Genomic DNA, 19,827 nt, shown 5'->3' on the forward strand with positions numbered 1-19,827 from the left:
GTGCTGTTACACTGCCAAGCTCCTAGCCCATGCCATCTGGTGCCATTGCAAGAGCAGTGCTCCCTTCTCTGTCCCCAGGTACTGTTACCTTACCGCGCTCCTATGCCTGGCCATTAGGTGCCATTGTAAGAGCAGTGCTTGGTTCTCCACTCCCAGGTGCTGTAACCATACCACGCTCCTAGCCCTGGCCATCAGGTGTCATTGCAAGAGCAGTGCTTGGTTCTCCATCCCCAGGTGCTGTTACCATTACGCGCTCCTAGCCCTGGCCCCCAGATGTCATTGCAAGAGCAGTGCTTGGTTCTCCTTCACCAGGTGCTGTTACCATACCACGCTCCTATCCCTAGCCACAAGATGTCATTGCAAGAGCAGTGCTTGGTTCTCCATCCCCAGGTGCTGTTACCCTGCCAGTCTCCTAGCCCTGGCCATCAGGTGTCATTGCAAGAGCAGTGCTTGGTTCTCCATCCCCAGGTGCTGTTATCCTGCCACGCTCCTAGCCCTGGCCATCAGGAGCCATTGCAAGTGCAGTGCTTGGTTCTCCATCCCCAGGTGCTGTTACCATACCACGCTCCTAGCCCTGGCCACGAGGTGCTATTGCAAGAGCAGTGCTTGCTGCTCCTTCTCCAGGTGCTGTTACCATACCACGCTCCTAGCCCTGGCCATCAGGTGCCATTGCAAGACTAGTGCTCGGTTCTCCATCCCAAGGTGCTGTTACCTTACCGCGCACCTAGCCCTGGCCACCAGGTGCTATTGTAAGACCAGTGCTCGGTGCTCCATCCCCAGGTGCTGTTACCATAACGTGCTCCTAGCCCTGGCCATCAGCTGTCATTGCAAGAGCAATGCTCGGTTCTCCATCACCAGGTGCTGTTATCATATCACGCTCCTATATCTGGCCATCAGGTGTCATTCCAAGAGCAGTGCTCAGTTCTCCATCGCTAGGTGCTGTTACCATACCACGCTCCTAGCCCTGGCCGTCAGGTGTCTTTGCATGAGAAGTGCTTGGTTCTCCATCCCCAGGTGCTGTTACCATACAACACTCCAAGCCCTGGCCATCAGGTGTCATTCCAAGAGCAGTGCTCAGTTCTCCATCCCTAGGTGCTGTTACCATACCACGCTCCTAGCCCTGGCCGTCAGGTGTCTTTGCAAGAGCAGTGCTTGGTTCTCCATCCCCGGGTGCTGTTACCATACAACACTCCAAGCCCTGGCCATCAGGTGTCATTCCAAGAGCAGTGCTTGATTCTCCATCCCTAGAGCTGTTACCATACCACGCTCTTAGCCCTGGCCATCAGGTGCCATTGCAAGAGCAGTGCTTGGTTCTCCTTCACCAGTTGCTGTTACCATACCACGCTCCTATCCCTAGCCACAAGATGTCATTGCAAGAGCAGTGCTTGGTTCTCCATCCGCAGGTGCTGTTACCCTGCCAGTCTCCTAGCCCTGGCCATCAGGTGCCATTGCAAGAGGAGTACTTGCTTCTCCATCACCAGGTGCTGTTACCATACCAGGCTCCTATCCCTAGCCACCAGGTGTCATTGCAGGAGCAGTGCTTGGTTCTCCATCCCCAGGTGCTGTTAACCTGCCACGCTCCTAGCCCTGGCCACCATGTGCCATTGCAAGCGAAGTGCTTGGCTCTCCAGCCGCAGGTGCTGTTACCTGCCATGCTCCTATGTCTAGCCATCAGGTGCCATTGCAAAAGCACTGCTTGGTTCTCCATCCCCAGGTGCCGTTACCATACCACGCGCCTATCCCTGGCCACCAGGTGCCATTGCAAGAGCAGTGCTTGGTTCTCCATCCCCAGGTGCTGTTACACTGCCAAACTCCTAGCCCATGCCATCTGGTGCCATTGCAAGAGCAGTGCTCCGTTCTCTGTTCCCAGTTGCTGTTACCTTACCTCGCTCCTAGCCCTGGCCATCAGGTGTCATTGCAAGAGCAGTGCTAGGTTCTCCATCCCCAGGTGCTGTTACCATTCCGCGCTCCTAGCCCTGGCCCCCAGATGTCATTGCAAGAGCAGTGCTTGGTTCTCCTTCACCAGGTGCTGTTACCATACCACGCTCCTATCCCTAGCCACCAGATGTCATTGCAAGAGCAGTGCTTGGTTCTCCATCCCCAGGTGCTGTTACCCTGCCAGTCTCGTAGCCCTGGCCATCAGGTGCCATTGCAAGTGCAGTGCTTGGTTCTCCATCCCCAGGTGCTGTTACCATACCACGCTCCTAGCCCTGGCCACTAGGTGCTATTGCAAGAGCAGTGCTTGCTGCTCCTTCTCCAGGTGCTGTTACCATACCACGCCCCTAGCCCTGGCCATCAAGTGTCATTCCAAGAGCAGTGCTTGGTTCTCCATCTCCAGGTGCTGTTACCATACCATGCTCCAATATCTGGCCATCAGGTGTCATTCCAAGAGCATTGCTCGGTTCTCCATCCCTAGAGCTGTTATCATACCACGCTCTTAGCCCTGGCCATCAGGTGCCATTGCAAGAGCAGTGCTTGGTTCTCCATCGCAGGTGCTGTGACCATACCGCACTCCCAGCCCTAGCTATCAGGTGCCATTGCAAGAGCAGTGCAAGGTTCTACATCCCTAGGTGCTGTTACCATACCACGCTTCTAGTCCTGGCCATCAGATGCCATTCCAAGAGCAGTGCCTGCATCTCCATCCCCAGGTGCTGTTACCATACCATGCTCCTAGCCCTAGCCATCAGGTGTCATTGCAAGAGCAGTGCTCGGTTCTCCATCCTCAGGTGCGGTTACCATACCATGCTCCTAGCCCTGGCCATCAGGTGCCATTGCAAGAGCAGTGCTCGGTTCTCCATCCTCAGGTGCTGTTACCATACCATGCTTCTATATCTGGCCATCAGGTGTCATTCCAAGAGCAGTGCTCGGTTCTCCATCCCCAGGTGCTGTTACCATACCACGCTCTTAGCCCTGGCCATCAGGTGTCTTTGCAAGAGCAGTGCTCAGTTCTCCATCCCTAGAGCTGTTACCATACCACGCTCTTAGCCCTGGCCATCAGGTGTCTTTGCAAGAGCAGTGCTTGGTTCTCCATCCCCAGGTGCTGTTACCATACCACGCTCCTAGCCCTGGACATCAGGTGTCATTCCAAGAGCAGTGCTCGGTTCTCCATCCCCAGGTGCTGTTACCATACCATGCTTCTATATCTGGCCATCAGGTGTCATTCCAAGAGCAGTGCTCGGTTCTCCATCCCCAGGTGCTGTTACCATACCACGCTCTTAGCCCTGGCCATCAGGTGTCTTTGCAAGAGCAGTGCTCAGTTCTCCATCCCTAGAGCTGTTACCATACCACGCTCTTAGCCCTGGCCATCAGGTGTCTTTGCAAGAGCAGTGCTTGGTTCTCCATCCCCAGGTGCTGTTACCATACCACGCTCCTAGCCCTGGACATCAGGTGTCTTTGCAAGAGCAGTGCTTGGTTCTCCATCCACAGGTGCTGTTACCATACAACACTCCTAGCCCTGGCCATCAGGTGCCATTGCAAGAGCAGTGCAAGGTTCTACATCCCCAGATTCTGTTACCATACTGCGCTTCTAGCCCTGGCCATCAGGTGCCATTCCAAGGGCAGTGCTCGCAGCTCCATCCCTAGGTGCTGTTACCATGCCATGCTCCTAGCCCTAGCCATCAGGTGTCATTGAAAGAGCAGTGCTCGGTTCTCTATCCTCAGGTGCGGTTACCATACCATGCTCCTAGCCCTGGCCATCAGGTGCCATTGCAAAAGCAGTGCTTGGTTCTCCATCCCCAGGTCCGGAGCTGTTACCATACCACGCTCCTAGCCCATGTCATCTGGTGACATTGCAAGAGCAGTGCTTGGTTCTCCATCACCAGGTGCTATTACCATACCACGCTCCTAGCCCTGGTCACCAGTGCTTGGTACTCCATCACCAGGTGCAGTTACCATACCACGCTTCTAGCCCTGGCCATTAGGTGTCATTGCAAGAGCAGTGCTTGTTTCTCCATCTCCAGGTCCGGTGCTGTTACCATACCACGCTCCTAGCCCATGCCATTGATGCCATTGCAAAAGCAGTGCTTGGTTCACCATCACCAGGTGCAGTCACCATACCACGCTCCTAGCCCTGGCCACCAGGTGCCATTGCAATAGCATTGCTTGGTTCTCCATCCTCAGGTGCTGTTACCATAACACGCTCCTATCCCTGGCCACCAGGTGTCATTGCAAGAGCAGTGCTTGGTTCTCCATCCCCAGGTGCTGTTTCCATACCACTCTCCTAGCCCTGGCCATCAGGTGTCATTCCAAGAGCAGTGCATGGTTCTCCATCCCCAGGTGCTGTTACCATACCATGCTCCTAGCCCTGGCCATCGGGTGTCATTGCAAGAGCAGTGCTTGGTTCTCCATCCCAGGTGCTGTTACCAAACCACGCTGCTAGCCCTGGCCATCGGGTGCCATTGCAAGAGCAGTGCTTGGTTCTCTATCCCCAGGTGCTGTTACCTTATCACGCTTGTAGCCCTGGCCACCAGGTATCATTGCAAGACTGGTCCTTGGTTATCCAAATCCAGGTGCTGTTACCATACCACGCTCCTAGCGCCATCAGGTACAATTGCAAGAGCAGTGCTTAGTTCTCCATCCCCAGGTGCTGTTACCTTACCATGCTCCTAGCCCTGGCCAGCAGGTGCCATTCCAGTAGCAGTGCTCGGTTCTACATCCCCAGGTGCTGTTACCATACCACGCTCCTAACCCTGGCCATCAGGTGTCATTCCAATAGCAGTGCTTGGTTCTACATCCCCAGGTGCTGTTACCATACCACGCTCCTATCTCTAGCCATCAGGTTCCATTGCAAGAGCAGTGCTTGGTTCTCCACCCCCAGGTGCTGTTACCATCCCACCCTCCTAGCCCAGACTGGACTGGACCCACGCGCCTGGACTTCCCCACAATACAATACATGGAAATTCCACCCAACAGCCGGTCAGGGGGAAGGGACGGAGTCAGGGCTTCCCAGGACTTTGGGAAAAAGGTAACAGGCAATAGAAAGCAAGAGGCCACAGGGGCCATCTTGTCTTCTATCAGGAATCAACTGATTCCAATGGCAGGGCCTTGGTATCCCAAAATGGAGGCTACTCATAGCACCTGTTAAATTCAGCATGGAGCTGCTACCAGCCCATACCCTGCTCTGTGGGCCACACACAGGTGCCCAAAAACATACAATAGGGGTACAGGGTTGTACCCCCACCCATGGGTGCCATAAGGGTATCCCAAGGGTTTGTACACCAAACCAAAATGAGGACGAGCTGCACTGCCAGGAGTCCCACATGGACTCCTCTGCAGAAAACAATACAGAACACACATGAAAAAGGACTACAGGACAGGGAGGCTCTGCCCCTCCAATGCATTTCCAGCATCACAACCATTCTGACATTTAAGTTAATACAAGTATTTAATTTGAACTTTGAATCTGTTGTATGTGTCTTCGTGATGCTTTCACACTTATCTAGTCCTGTCCCGGTCGCAAAGTTGTGATGACAAAATAAATTAGTCGGAAGAAGACTTAAAATACCGTTTTGGATCCATGTGATGGTCCTTTGCCTTGCTTTTGTTTGCAATCCAGATCCATGCCTCGAGGTGTTGGCACTCTACACCTAGCACAACTCCAGCCCTTTCCAACTAAGCCAACCTGGTGTTTCCTGACAATCATTTCAACAAACTTGCTTTTTCCACTCTGTCCTCCATAATTTGACTCCAGACCAAATGTGCTTCAATGAGCCGTTGAAGTTTCATTTTCTGAAAGCCCATAATGCGATTTTGAATGTTTTGAGACCTGTGCTTACTGTCAAACACTGGACATCTTTTATATTGACATGGGCTGGAGAGTGGTAGCACCCTATTGTATCAGACTGGGCGTCTGCTTGCACAATTGCCAACTTCCCCTTTCGTTCTAGAGCTATCCGGAAGGTGACCAATACACTTGCCGACAACACACCACAGACGCCACACTGCACAGCTGTCAGATCTAGCACAGCATAGCTCATGGCAGATTGGGAGTGGGATGGAAGGATGGAGGCCAGTCAGTCACCTAGCTCCTTAGTGCTTGTCATCACCCAGACAAAGTAGCCTACCTTATGACCTTTTTTGTCTTGAAGGTTGCAGCTTAATGAACGGTGCAGTACCTCCGTACTCTGATCAGGTGGGATAAGGGTCAGTTCCTGTAATTTGCTTGTCAATTCTCACTCTGGCTAGGTTCTCAGGTTGTTAGGTCTGAAGGGCAGCAACAGCACTAGCTGAAATGTGAGTTTTTGGGGTGCTTAGAGGAGCGGCACACTTCTCCTGCATCCCCCTGGAACTACACCACTGATTATGCAGCTGTGCCGGTGATTAGTATTGCCACATTCAGATAGCATTTCCCCAATCTAACTTCCTGTGTCGTATGATCAGTACAATGCTCCACTAGCAGATTACCCCAGAAGCGGTCCTGCAGCAATTCTGGGTGTCACTTTGTCTTTAATTGCTGGTTAATTGAGGGTGCATACATTTCCCCACCTCAGACTTGAGTGCTAAAACCTGTTCCATCCATGCGGTTTTTGCAGTGCAGCAATCCTTATACTCCTACTCTTTTATTTGTGTCCTATGCCTGACACTAGTAAATCTTCCAGCAAAAACAATCACGCACTCTGTTGCTGCGGGCATGATGGCCTCGTCTGCACACTGTCTGTGACAGTTATTACTCCTCTGCAGGAGTACAAGGATTAGTGGTGGTTTCTAAACTCCTGCTCAGCCCCACACTACTACTGAACCAGCAGTTATCCCAATCATAAAGATGAAAGTGGCAAACTCCGGATGGTGCACTTTCTTGGCATCTTTGAGGTAGCATGAGCCATGACCAGGATATAATCTCGAAGAGGGGTTAAGCCAGCAAGGATGCCCTCCGAAGAATAGTATTGTAGGAGCCAACATAAAAAAATATCCAAGGTTCTATAAAAATGTGACTTTAACTAAACTAGAAGGACAAACACTATGAAAAACACTGTCAAACCAACCATGTAAAGGAATATACAATTAATGCAGATTTCTGAGTGAAAAGGGACACTCTGAGTATAAAGACAAGGTTATGCAGGGAATTGTTTTTTAAGCACTGTTCAAGCTTAAGGATATGTATTTTCAAAAAGGTATGGAGAGTGGTCTTTGTTGTCACTGGAGACCTTAAAACTGGGAAAGGGGAACAAACACTGTAGGCAATCTTTGTATTCTTCAGTAAGGTTGCGCGTGGCTTCAGGGTGCTTATCACTGGGTCGAGGTAGACACTCTGCTCTTCAGTAAGCGGCCGTGAGATCGAAGCAAGCGTGGGACATGCAGTGATGTGCAGATTCTCGCAGTTAGACGGCTCATAAGGGCCTCTATGGGATGATTCAACTTCAGTGGCGAGCCAGACCTACTGAGTCCAACAGGGTCGGACTGGGACAAGAAATAGGCCCAGACACCCAAAAAAAGTGGCCCACCCCTCGCCTCAAAAAAAGTGGCCCTCAAACCATTATCCGTGAATTGCGCCAATTCATGACTTTACGGAAAATGCTACTTATGGAGGGTTCATGTGTCTGTCACATTACAACACAACTCATAAAATAACAACTTTGCATACAGCTCTATGACAAGGTATGAACCAACTCCCCCACTCACTGTGGTTTTGGGACCTGCTACAAGTCGGTGCTTATACAGGACTCCGCAACCCCAGCAGGGAAGGAGGGTTAGGGTGATGAACATTGGATAGGAAAAGGGGGGTGGGGGGAGTAGGGAAACCAGAATGAGGTTTAGGTTGAGGTTATGGATAGGTTGGGGATGTTAGGGTAGGGTTTTGATCACTGCGCATGCTTCCAGCGAGCTGTTACACTCATAGAAACACGTCCCTACTTCTGACCCTACACACATATACAATATCACTATAGCAGTATACAAAGGCACAGCAACTTAATAAACACATATGAGGTAGCGCAGCACTTAACTTAGGTTAGTGTCCCTTGTTGTCTCCTGTGATTTTGTGGTGCCAGGATGTGTCATAGTAGCTGTTCAAATGCTGCAAGAAAGTGTTACCCTATGCACATTCATTCCCCCCTCTTAGAGTTACATGTCCGAACAGCCATATCAAATAGCAAAAAATAAGCAGCTTCATTAGATTTTCCCTCCACATCCCGAGGCAAGAGTTGCCAGAACAACAACTTATAAAAGTGCAAAGGGCCCAGTGATGGGCACTGTGTATAAGCTCTTTTCCCGTGCACTGTGTACTAATAGGGCTGCACACAGTACTACTTCTGCCATCGCCTCTATGGATTAGGCCCAATGGAATTTAACATGGCAACAGGAATTATTATAAATATAAAAAATCCGAGCCAAATTGAGGTTTAAACATTTTACATCAGTACATCACCACCACTCACCTGTATTGCCCATCATCCCTGCACTCAAAGAACAGTACTTGAGGAATGAGGAGACTCGTGTGACCCCCTGATGACACGGTGGGTCCTTCACTAAAGTCCTGGTAAAAACAAGCATTGGCAAAGCCAACAGTTTTTGCCTGTGCATATGTATTAGGCATTTGCGAGGCACTGCTATTATATGCCCAGGTTCTCGCACCATTTTCACCCCCGCTACCATCAATGGCCAGTTAACACTATGACATTGCTGGGCCTACCCAAAAGCCACAACTGTTGGCATTGACAATGCTTTTTTTATTTTAAGTGTCTGGGTGGCCAGTAAAGCAGTGCATCAGGTCACCACTGGGGTGCCTGCTGATCTTTGGCTGCGCTGGCTATGGAGTGACAAGAAGTCCTTGGGTTGGGTGTGACGTGGGTGTCAGAGTGATGGAGAGCGTGTCATAGCGATGTTACTGTACATGCAGAACAGTCCCACACATCAGTAAAATATTACCTATCCAAAAATGTAGTCCCTCAGTAAGTCACCCCAATAGGGTACTATTATAGCAGCTATGACCTAGGAGTAATACCCTTAGAACTACTGCACGTTAAGTTCATATGATTTTAAGCTTAAAATATGATGTCAAACATTTAGAAAAATATACACATGGAAAATATTAACGTCAGCCAATAAAAATGGACATCGCTGTTTTTATTTTTAAAAGTGATACATAACAAAACTGCTTCTTTTACGCTGTTTAGAGAGTACACACACGATTCATTAGAGTTCTCAAAGGTAACTCCTGTGGGTGTGCTGTCTGTCTTAACTATGCCAGTGGTTGTTGGGGAGTAACAGCACATGCATATTCCAGGTTAAACAGAAAATAGGTCAAACATATAGCAAGAGTTAGGGGCCAAAAGCGTTAACACAGCACTGCACAGCTCAAAAATAAGACAAAGCCACAGCTATTACTCACCTCATCGGAGCCGTTCCTTTCCGGTTTTTCATCTTAATTCCACAATCGTTAAGTATTAGAAATGTAACAGGCAGGCGAAGGAGAAAATCCAGACACTTGCAGTTCCCTTTCAATGAGAGGAGTCATGGCCCACAACAAGCACAGCTACTGCATCACCCTACCACCTGCCAGAATCACGGGCCACAGCAAACAGAGAACAGGCCAAAAACACACAGCCTCTTCCCCGGCTGCCACACAGCAGAAAGGTACAACCCAACACAGATGTAAAACAGGCACCACGCAAATACAGTGCCTGTCCTAACGCAGCACGGAGAAAGAAAGGTAAACAACACCCCCCCCCCCCCCCCCCCCCGGCCCCTCTAACAGGAATGTAAAGTGTAGGTTAAGATGAAAGTAGGGGGTATCTTTTTATGTTTATTTATTATGGATGTTCAGACATGATTTAGTTGCAATAACCAAGCATGACTAACACACGTCCCCAGCCCAGTCCCATTCTCCCCCTCGCTGTGCGATTACTTAAACCCTGTTCAGTGAGCGCCAGTCAGGCATGAATGCCTCACCAGAAAACTCTGACCATTAGGACTCGTCGCTGGAAGCCTTTCCATGACTGAAACGTTTGACAAGACATGCGGGTTTTCATGGATTTCATGAAAGAAAGCAAAACTGGAAAGCACCAAATCATGGCTGACATGAACCTTCCATTAAAATGCATCATTCCCTTGCTGCTCAGGTGCCGCTCTAATTAACTGCTTTTGCCTTTCAATTTTCAACAAAAGGGGGCTTTTTTTCAGTGTAAACGTTTCCGTTAATGTGTATGAGAGGACAATGCATGGCAAAGCAATGAGCAGAAACAGACTGTGTGAAACAGACTGTGCTACGGTGACCAACTTTAAACAGAGAAAGAGAGGAGGGAGGCTGCAGGCTGGCCTAGAGGCTCCGACCTAAACTTACTTGTTGCCATGTCATGTGGTTCCAAGTCCTGGGTCCAGATCTGGGAAGAATCTGAAGATAGATGATAGAGAGATCACAGGCAGCAGCAGGTGCCGTGATGGTCACACTGTGTCTCAGTCTCTGCTGCTGGCCTGCTGCTGCATGGTGCCTGCCTGCACCTCCCTCGCCGCTCGGTGCTGTGCACACACACAGAGACTGCCTGCCCAGGGCCCCATGCCCAGTGAGTGCCACACTGACGCTGCCGCCTGCTGCAGACTAGTGCACACACTGAGTGCTGCCTCGGACAGTCTGACTGTGTCCAGATGTGACTCTGTCTCCAACTCGACTTGTCTGTGCAAAATTCGTGCCCAGCACTGAGCAGGAGGTCCATGTGCATTCTACATCCTCAACTCACACCTCACACGTGACATTACTATGTCACAGAAATAATCCAGTCCTCCGGCTCCTCCGATCTTCTGGCGCCGCAGAGTGCTGCTCCCTTCCGGCATAATCATTTAATTGGTTAATGTATATCCCTCCCTTCCCCGGCGGGCCCCAGCTCCAGGCACAAGTTGCTTTCAACTTTGCATGCAAGTTCAACACATTTGTTGTACTTCTTGCAAAGTTGAAAGCAAGAAGTATTTGTCTCTCACCTCTCTCCCTCAGTTTCTTTCTCTTCCCTCCTCCTCCCAACCTAACTTCTTTACGAGTCTTTGATACAAGAAAACATAATTGTTATGCGGCCCAGCCCAGTACTCGTCAGCCAGCCCCGGGTGTTACATTAGCAAAAGCATTAGCAGCAAGCTGCAAGGATAAGCAAAAGTGCTACCTTGACTGCTCGCTCACACGCACAGCCTCCTGGCCCAGGCGGACTGGTGCCAGCAGCCACGCCGGCCCAGGCCCGAATGCCCGTTCCCAGCAATTGGGAGCACGGACCACCACCGCCGCACGGCGGCCCCCCCAGAGAGTAGCTGCAGCCCGGCCCCTAAACTGCATCTGCATGCATGATGACATTTGAAAAATAATTCAAAGCAAGGCAACAACGTATAAACACACACGTTGTTACCTTGCTTTTATGATGCAAAATAAATGTATTTTCGAGATTACAACAACAAAAAACCGGCCCAGGGTGGCGTGAATAAAAAACCGGCCCCCAGGTCCTCAAATGTTTTTCTATAGCAGGGATCGGCTCTTACAGTGCTGAAGAAAACAAAGGTGATGTTGAGTTGGTGGTTCAAACATGTACTTTGCTGAGGAGAGCTCAGTTGCATCTTTCAGAAGCTAGGAATGTTTTGTCAGTCGGGGGTATTCAACTCCAAAGTGAATCAAAATGGGAGACCAAGATTCTAAGGCTGCTCGTTTTGATTCTGTGCTGATATATGACCCCGTCTAGGGTCTTAAAGGAAAGAGTCCTTCTCCTGTACTGTTCGGCTGGAAAAGTTGAAATGGGGCACTTGCAGGTGTGCAACTTCCGGCAGGCTGAATCCTGGCCACCAGTGTTTCAGCATCATGCTGACTTTTCAACAGCGGGTCATTCTAACTTTTCTTTTGATTTGGATGATGGTGGAGGCACCTTGACCCTTCCTTGGAAGTGCTACATTTCACCCCAGTGGTTGGGACCTTACTAGTCCTGAGATGAGGGGAACACAAAATCAAGTTGCAAGCCACTGGTCTGCCAGATGTCACTTGCCATCTCAATTCTGTATATGCACACAACACCATTTCTTAATCGGCAAGAGTCAAATATCACAACCAGGAACACAGCTCCATCTCTGTAAACATTCTGATCCACGGCTCACGCAGTCCATCCCTCTGGACAGCGCATTGCGAGCGAGAAAGGTCTCTCTACAGTTCAGCACAAACATCTCGGATATACGCAAATATGCTCTTCCGTGAAGAAAAGACTCCCGAGAACTTCCAGTGCTGCCAGGTCAGAATGAGAAAATAAGCTGAATGCCCCTTCAAAACAAGCCCAAAACAATCAGACTCCAATATGGATAAGCTGAAAAAACAAGCACACACCTAAAACGCTGCGGATAAGTCACAAAAGTCAGATTCACCACACTAAATTATAAACCTACAGAAAGGACATAGACATGGTGTGTTACAACAACAAAAAAGGCTTTATTAAATCTTGATGTTTTTGGCACAGTCCAATAACTATGTAAGGGGAAGTGAAAGTGACCATCATCTGCTTCCTCCTCCACGTTGTTTTCTTCCCCAGTTGTGTAGATATGCTGATTAAAACGTTTCAGCATTTTTGTGCTTGGCTCAAAGTTCAAACAGCAAATTGCTAGTCTTCGCAGCCCAAAACGAATGTTCAAAATGCTGCTCAGTGTTTGCTGCCTCACTCGGTTCCGTGTTTTAGACTTGACAATGTTCATCTGTGAGAACACTCTCTCAACGTCTGCATTACTTAGCGGCATTGCAAGTAATGACAGGGCAAACAAGGCCAGTTCTTTGAAGCACCGCTCCCCACTGGCATCTGTAAAATTGAAAACTTCCACCCAGAACTCAGTTGCCTGCCTGTCTTCTTTTACTTTCCAGTCCTGGAAAGAAACCGCACGATACTGGCTTTCCAACAACCCCACATCGCCTCTGAACAGCTTCAGCATGGATATATCTGACAGGGTGGGTTTTGCCTGCGACAGTATCACAGATGGTGAGAATGCTGCCATGGATTTCCACACAGCAACATTTTCGGGGAGTCTTTGCTGCACCTGTCTGGCAGCCTCAAAAAGAAAGTCTCTGCATCTTCCTTTCACAGTCAGCTCCTGCTCCTTAGAAATGACATTGGGCCTCATTACGACCCTGGCGGAAAGTGACTGACCGGACCGCAACAGCGTAAATAGCGTTTCCGCCATTGCACGAAGGAGCAAAGTGCGGCTAATCACGACCCATCGGGCACGAGCATTACGCCATGGCGGAATCCGAAAGGCTGCGATGGCGGAAATGACCCCAAAACGGCCCTTACCGCCGCCGTACGCTGCACCAGGTGCAATACCGCCACCCATCTTAGCGGTCACCGTAATGAGCGGTCACCGTAACGAGCGGGCACCGCAAATTACGGCCACCGTAAATATACGGAAACGGAAGTAAAAGCATGTGGCCGGAACGGGAAACAGCACGCCGCACAACTATAAAAACCGAATCCCAACACAACCATTAAAAATCCGACCCTGACACACATCCCAACCCGTTAGCAACCCCAGTTAAAAAAATAAATATGGGAAAGGTAGCCAAGAAAGCGTGTGACCGCAAGCGGCAGGTACACTTCTCCCGAGAGGAACTGACCGTGCTCACCGAGACCCTCCAGGAAAATGCCGCCGTCGTCTTCTCCAGTCAAATGACCAGGACGGCCCTTGCCAACAAGAAGGCCATATGGGCCCTGGTGGCACAGCGCGTAAGTGCGGTGGGGACAACACCCCGCACGCCACAGCAATGTCGCAAGCGGTGGGACGACCTGCGGATCCGCGTACGCAGCATACTTTCTGCGAACAGGAACATCGCCACAGCTACCGGGGGGGGTTCAGAGTCGCCCATCAAGTTGACCCCCTGGGAGGATATCTGCGCCTCCACCATAGGAATGGAGAGCATAGAGGGAGTCGGAGGGATGGAGAAAGGAGTGCCGACATCCGGAGAATCAGGTAGGTTGGCCAAGAGAAACAATGCGAAATCCACAAACCACGAACATGTGCAGTACCATGTGACCCCATAGTGCAATACATACTTTGCCCTGACAGCGCCCTCTAAAAGTCAGAATGAATAAACAAATCAATCAAGATGCCATAAACAACCCCTACATGTGCAGCATGCACCCCTTAACTGCAGGCAGCCAAATGAATGCATCCTCAATCCACACGAAAATGAGACCACCTCCAAGGCCCAGTCCCAAATCAGCCTCATGTACCACCCCAATGCATTTGATACGTTGCCATTCCAAATCCGACAGACCCATAACTAACGCTCGCCCCTCTTTACTCCACCACAGGGTCCGATACCAACGACGAGCTGCAGGACACCCCTACCAGCACGCCTGCAAAGAGGGCCAGGACCAACGTCCCAAGAGCCTCCACCTCAGGTGCAAGGATCAAGACACGGCAGCAGCAGGAATCAAGTGGCAGCACACTGGAGGGGACTGCAACAGGCACCCCAGCAGCCAGCAAGTCCACAACCCCAGCACCACAGGTCCCCCCAAAGAACGTATCTGATGGCACTGCCTCTGGTGGTAGCAGCACCATAGGTGACACAGCTGTCATGCCAGCATGCTCCGACACGGAAAACAGTGCTGGCGACGTAGATACCATCCATGACCTTTCCCAATCCCCCTGCATGTCCCATCCCCTACACCATGACGAAACCACGCAGGGGCACCTTGAAGACGACGACTGGCCAACCCCCACAAGTCCTGTGCCAAGGCAACATGTGTTGAGCAGCCCCCCTGTCACACCACCGCAAATGTCCATGGCCCAGCAGAGGCAACAGTCCCTCGACCTGCTGATCGAGCAACAGCAGGAAGTGTCCACGCTACTCAAGGACCATGCAAATGAATGCGGGGGTTCCAGGGCAGCCATGGAAACATCCACCGAGACACTCAGGGCACAAATAGAGAAAAGTAGTGAGAGCCTCAGGGGAGAAATGGAGAGAAGCACCGAGAGCCTGAGAGCACAAATGGAGAAAAGCACCGAGAGCCTGAGAGCACAAATGGAGAAAAGCACCGAGAGCCTGAGGGGGGAACTGCATGCGACGTCCAAAGACGTTTGTGCTGAACTCGCTGCTGTGCGCCGTGTGCTCTCGGAGCTCTCACAAACCCTCAGAGACATGCATGGACGCGAGCAGGCAGAGACATCATCCGTGGCAAGTTCCTTCCAGGGCAGCCCCCAACGCAGATCTGGCAGGAACCTGCGCTCCACGGGCAGGGGTGCCCCTGATACCCGTAGAGGGGGCTTGCAATAGCGTCCAACCACGGACAGCATGCATATTTGGACACTGGTGTTGGGGGGGGAGGTAGTAGGGTGGAGGGGGTGTGTTGGGCTTCACTGGGTGGCGGGTCCATAGGGTGTATAAATCAAATCACATTAACAATACAGCATCTCATTATCATCCAATGACATGTGTGGACATTGATATTTGCGTACGAGGCCTTCATAGGCGTACAGTCCACAATGTGCCTGTACTACACACACACAGTGCCACAGGTCCCCTTTCCGTGTAATAGGCACCATGCGTGGTTGCTAGAAGCAGGCATCTATGATGCTCTGTCGGATTGCACGTGCATCCTGTGCCTCATGGACTCCTTGAGGTGCCTCCACATCCCCACCCTCATCATCATCATCATCTTCAGGTGCATGCAGTACAGCGTCAGGGGGCATGGGCACATTCCTACGTATGCACATGTTGTGCAGCATGACACATGCCATGACCATCTTAGAAACCTTCTCATGGCTGTACATGAGTGCCCCGCCAGACCTGCTGAGGCTGCGGAAACGAGCCTTCAGTAGGCCGAATGCCTGTTCAATGACCACACGGGTACGTGAGTGGGCATGGTTGTAGTCCTCCTCATGCTCGTTCTGTGGGTTCCGGATTGGTGTAAGGAGCCATCTCTTCAGTGGATACCCGGCATCACCTGTATGAGACGAATAAAGGGTGTCAGTGGAATGATAGTGCTAAGTAGCCCCCCCCCCCTCCTGCAAGGTCATTGACGCATCAAATGGGCCACGATGTCATGCATGGAATGAGACTCACCGAGTAGCCAGGATCTGTGCCCTGCGTGTCGCTCCATGTAGCGTGGTATTCTTGTGTTCCTCAGGACCATAGAATCATGGGTAGATCCTGGAAATCTGGCACAACAATGCGTAAATATCTTGTTGGAGTCACACACCATTTGCACATTGATTGAATGAAATTGTTTCCGGTTGCGGTACTGGACCTCCATGGCATGTGGGACAACCAATTCAACATGGGTGCAGTCGATGGCACCAATGCAACCCGGGATGCCGCCAAGTGCATGGAATCCCACTTTTGCGTTGGTAATCTCCTGGTACGTGCGTGGTAGTGTGATGTGGTCGTCTGCGTGCTTCAGGAGGGCATCGTGCACTTGGAAGAGTGTCCGTGAGAACAGTGGCTGTGAAATGCCATGCAACTGTCCCACTGTGTGCTGGTAGGTGCCTGTGGCCAGGAAGTGGAGTGCAGACACCACCTTCAGTAGGGGTGGGATGGCGGTTGGGCTATCTATCATGCTCACGAGGTCAGCATGTGTCATGTCCACAATGGCGATTATGGTGTCCCGGTCCAAACGGTAGAGGGTGTGGATCTGCTCAGCAGTGAGGTTGAACGGATCGGCTCGGAGGCGTGGGATTGCGGGCCGCCTGCGTGGTGGTAGTGGCAGTGCTTGTGGGGCTTGCTGACCCTGCCTTGCCCTCCTCCTCCTCCTTCTCCTCCGTCTCCCCTGTGCGCCCGGTTGTTGTACCTGTTGTTGTTCGTCGTCTTCTTGTAGTTGTAGCACTTGCAGTGCTATCTGGTCCCCCAGGCCCAACATCGCTAGTCCTGCCGGTAGCATTTTGGAGTGGGAGTGGTTGTGGGAGGGGTTTGGGTCTGCTATATATGTGCTGTCGGCCTGTATGGCCTCCACCTGTGCTGATTGAATGATTCTGTGGCAGATGCTATCCCTTCTGGCCGAGCACGTCCCGCACGTAAGGCTGCATTTGGCCGCATGGCATCTTGGGATTGGAATCATGTATCAAATCCCGATGGCAGTGTGATGTACTTTGACTGATTTTCATGCTATGCTCCCATTGTTACACATGCTATGATTGCAGCCGCTTACATACCTGTGAAGAGTCAGTGGTATGTAGGGCTCGATCGATGGCCGACCCTCATGCAGCACAGTAACGTACTTCACCGACGGGCGTGGCGTCCCATTTGTGATTGCAGCCAGTTAGCATTATGACACACAGCCGCACTACATTGATGTAATTGTGAATGCAAGCGTTCACAGAAGCCTTTTCGACGTAATGTTGCAAGTGAGGAATTCGAAGGCCAGCATTTTTGGTTTTGAAGTAGCGGCGAGGATACGCCCACAGGTCTGGCTGGAAATGTAACGTTCTATTGTAGAATGTCCTTGGGACATGGCCCATAACGAGCAGGCAATGAATGATATGAATTGAATGGGATGCGCAATAGCGTAGTGGACGATAAGGCAGGACGTTCCCAAATCCATCTTGCTTCACAACACTACAGATCCGGCCAGGGGCACAGTGGTTTTTGCGGACTGCATTACGCACAGACGCGATGGAAGTTTCACATATAATGTGAGTGAATATTCATGCGTTTTCATTGCGGGATGAGGGAATGATGAATGGATGCATGGACTGATGATTCCGTTTAGGGTCTGCCATGTACATGGGTTTTTTGAATCACTCCCCTTCCCCTGCGCTATGTGATGCAAGGCTGCCATAGTGGGACATACGTCTATCTGCCCTTGTCGGATCCTCCCTGTCTCGACGCGCCTTCATACACTTGTGTCTAGGCACGTTACTAATCCCATGTCATGGGTTCTATCTTGACGGACGCATGCACAGTAACCGACGTTGCCAATGGTGTATTTAGCTCGATTGATTTCGTTATGATTCGATACTGATTTAGGGGTGTGTATATTCCTTTGGAGTGGGCTAGCATGCATATGGGTGTGGATTTGGTGTGTTGAATGAAGATTGTAATGCATCATGAGTCCCGTAATGCAATCGGTTAATTTGTGTTTCTTTTGGGTGACAGGTATCTCCTGCCCTATTGCAGATGCCATCTCTACGCCACTCCTCCAGATGGTTTTTACTCTCGACTCCTGCAGCTTCGGGTGAATCAGTGGAGCACCATTTCGATCTTATGGGACGATCGCCAATGGGCCACATGCCCTTACGCTGTACTGGTGGCTAGGTGCAACATTTCGGCCTTTCAGCTCGACTAGTGCCTGCCTCATGGGACGGACCTGCGGTTCTTGCCGCTTCCATGTTGCCTTTTGGAACGTTGATGTAGGCCCTGTGTGCCATGATGGTACAGGGCGTCACACAAGTGGAAGCTGGTCAATTATTGCAGATGCAGCCCTCGGTGATGATGGTTGTTTTGGTGTTATTTTGCAAATTGCTGTGGGGCCTTTGTCATTTGGATGTGCATTTAAATTGTATTCCGATATTTGTCGTGTTGCGTTGTTCTTTGCAGGTGATGTGGCGATTTTCGCTTTGTGGCGGTATGTATTGCGAGATGATCTGCATTGTGTTCCGCCTTCTGAGTTGAGTTGTGTGGTACAGTACTGGCCGCGTTTGCCTACGTAGCACAGTATGGTCACGGATAGGGGCTGCCATTGTGACTGTTTACATGATGTGCTGTTCAGGGGCGGGGGATTGGCTTTTGGCCGACTGGTGCCTGTCAGCCAGGTCGATTGGTGGAATGATGGGATGTTCAGAATGTGGCTGGTCACAGGTGACTGTGTTTGCGTGCGTTTGTTGGAGGGGGACTGGGGTCATGTCCATTGGAATAGCTTCTGTATTGATGCCATCTGTGCCCTGCAGCTCCCATCGGCCCCTCTTGGGATGAGCCTGGCTGCTCAGTCACTCTGCCAACTTGTGTGGTACATGCTTCTGCTGATGGTTGGTTTGTTTACTGGCAAGAGTACAGGGCTGGTGCAATCCCCCTCAGGATGCTGTTTTGGATGTTGCCTTGCGCTGGTGGCAAGCGATGGGGGACTACTGTTGTTTTGTGTCATGTGTTCTTGATTTTCATTTTGATGTATTGTACCTTCACATGCCTGTGCTGCGTCAGTACGGCTATGGTGACATGCCGTACATGGATGCCCACTCACGGGGCGCTTTGAGCCCCTGCATGCTTTTCTACGTTGGCATGCATGGGTGAATTGTAGATTTCACTGGTTGCATAGTGTGGGTACATTGCGCCTGCCAGGAGTTGTGCAATGTGGCCAGGGAGTGGAGTACAGGCACTCAGTGGGCCATTTACGGTTGGTTCACGATGCCGTATTTCTCGCCATGGCGGAATGGTACTTTACGACGTGCTTGATGGCGTTCAGTACATGTCCGCTAGGGTCAGAATTCGCGTACCGTTGCGCCATGGCGGTGATTCCGGTTTTGCAAGGCGCGCGTGCGCGTACTTGGTGCAGTTAGCGTTGCCGTTCACTGCGGTGTCGCTAATGGCATCGTACTTTACGGTGACGGGTCATGATCGCAACGAGCGGTGTTCGATGGCGGTATTGCATTTCCGCCATCATTTTTCCATTTCCGCAAGGGTCGTAATGAGGCCCATTGTCTGCAAGTGCAATGTTGAACATTGTTCCAAATGAAATTGCAGATGTCGGCAAGTGATTACGGTTGTCTCCCAAATCGATGTCAATCAGGCCTGCATCAGATGGAGGGATACATTTGGGGATAATAATTCTCGCAATGATTCCCCTGTAGAAGCTTTGCAGAGAGTCCAACATTTTAAATGCATTGCCACAATCCAGTTGGAAGAGTTTGTTTAACCGTACAAACTCTTGCAATATTGGGGTCAGAAAGGTCACATATAAT

This window comes from Ambystoma mexicanum, chromosome 6q, assembly GCF_040938575.1.
Source record: "Ambystoma mexicanum isolate Mex_15411 chromosome 6q, UKY_AmexF1_1, whole genome shotgun sequence".
NCBI classification, from domain to species: Eukaryota; Metazoa; Chordata; class Amphibia; order Caudata; family Ambystomatidae; genus Ambystoma; species Ambystoma mexicanum.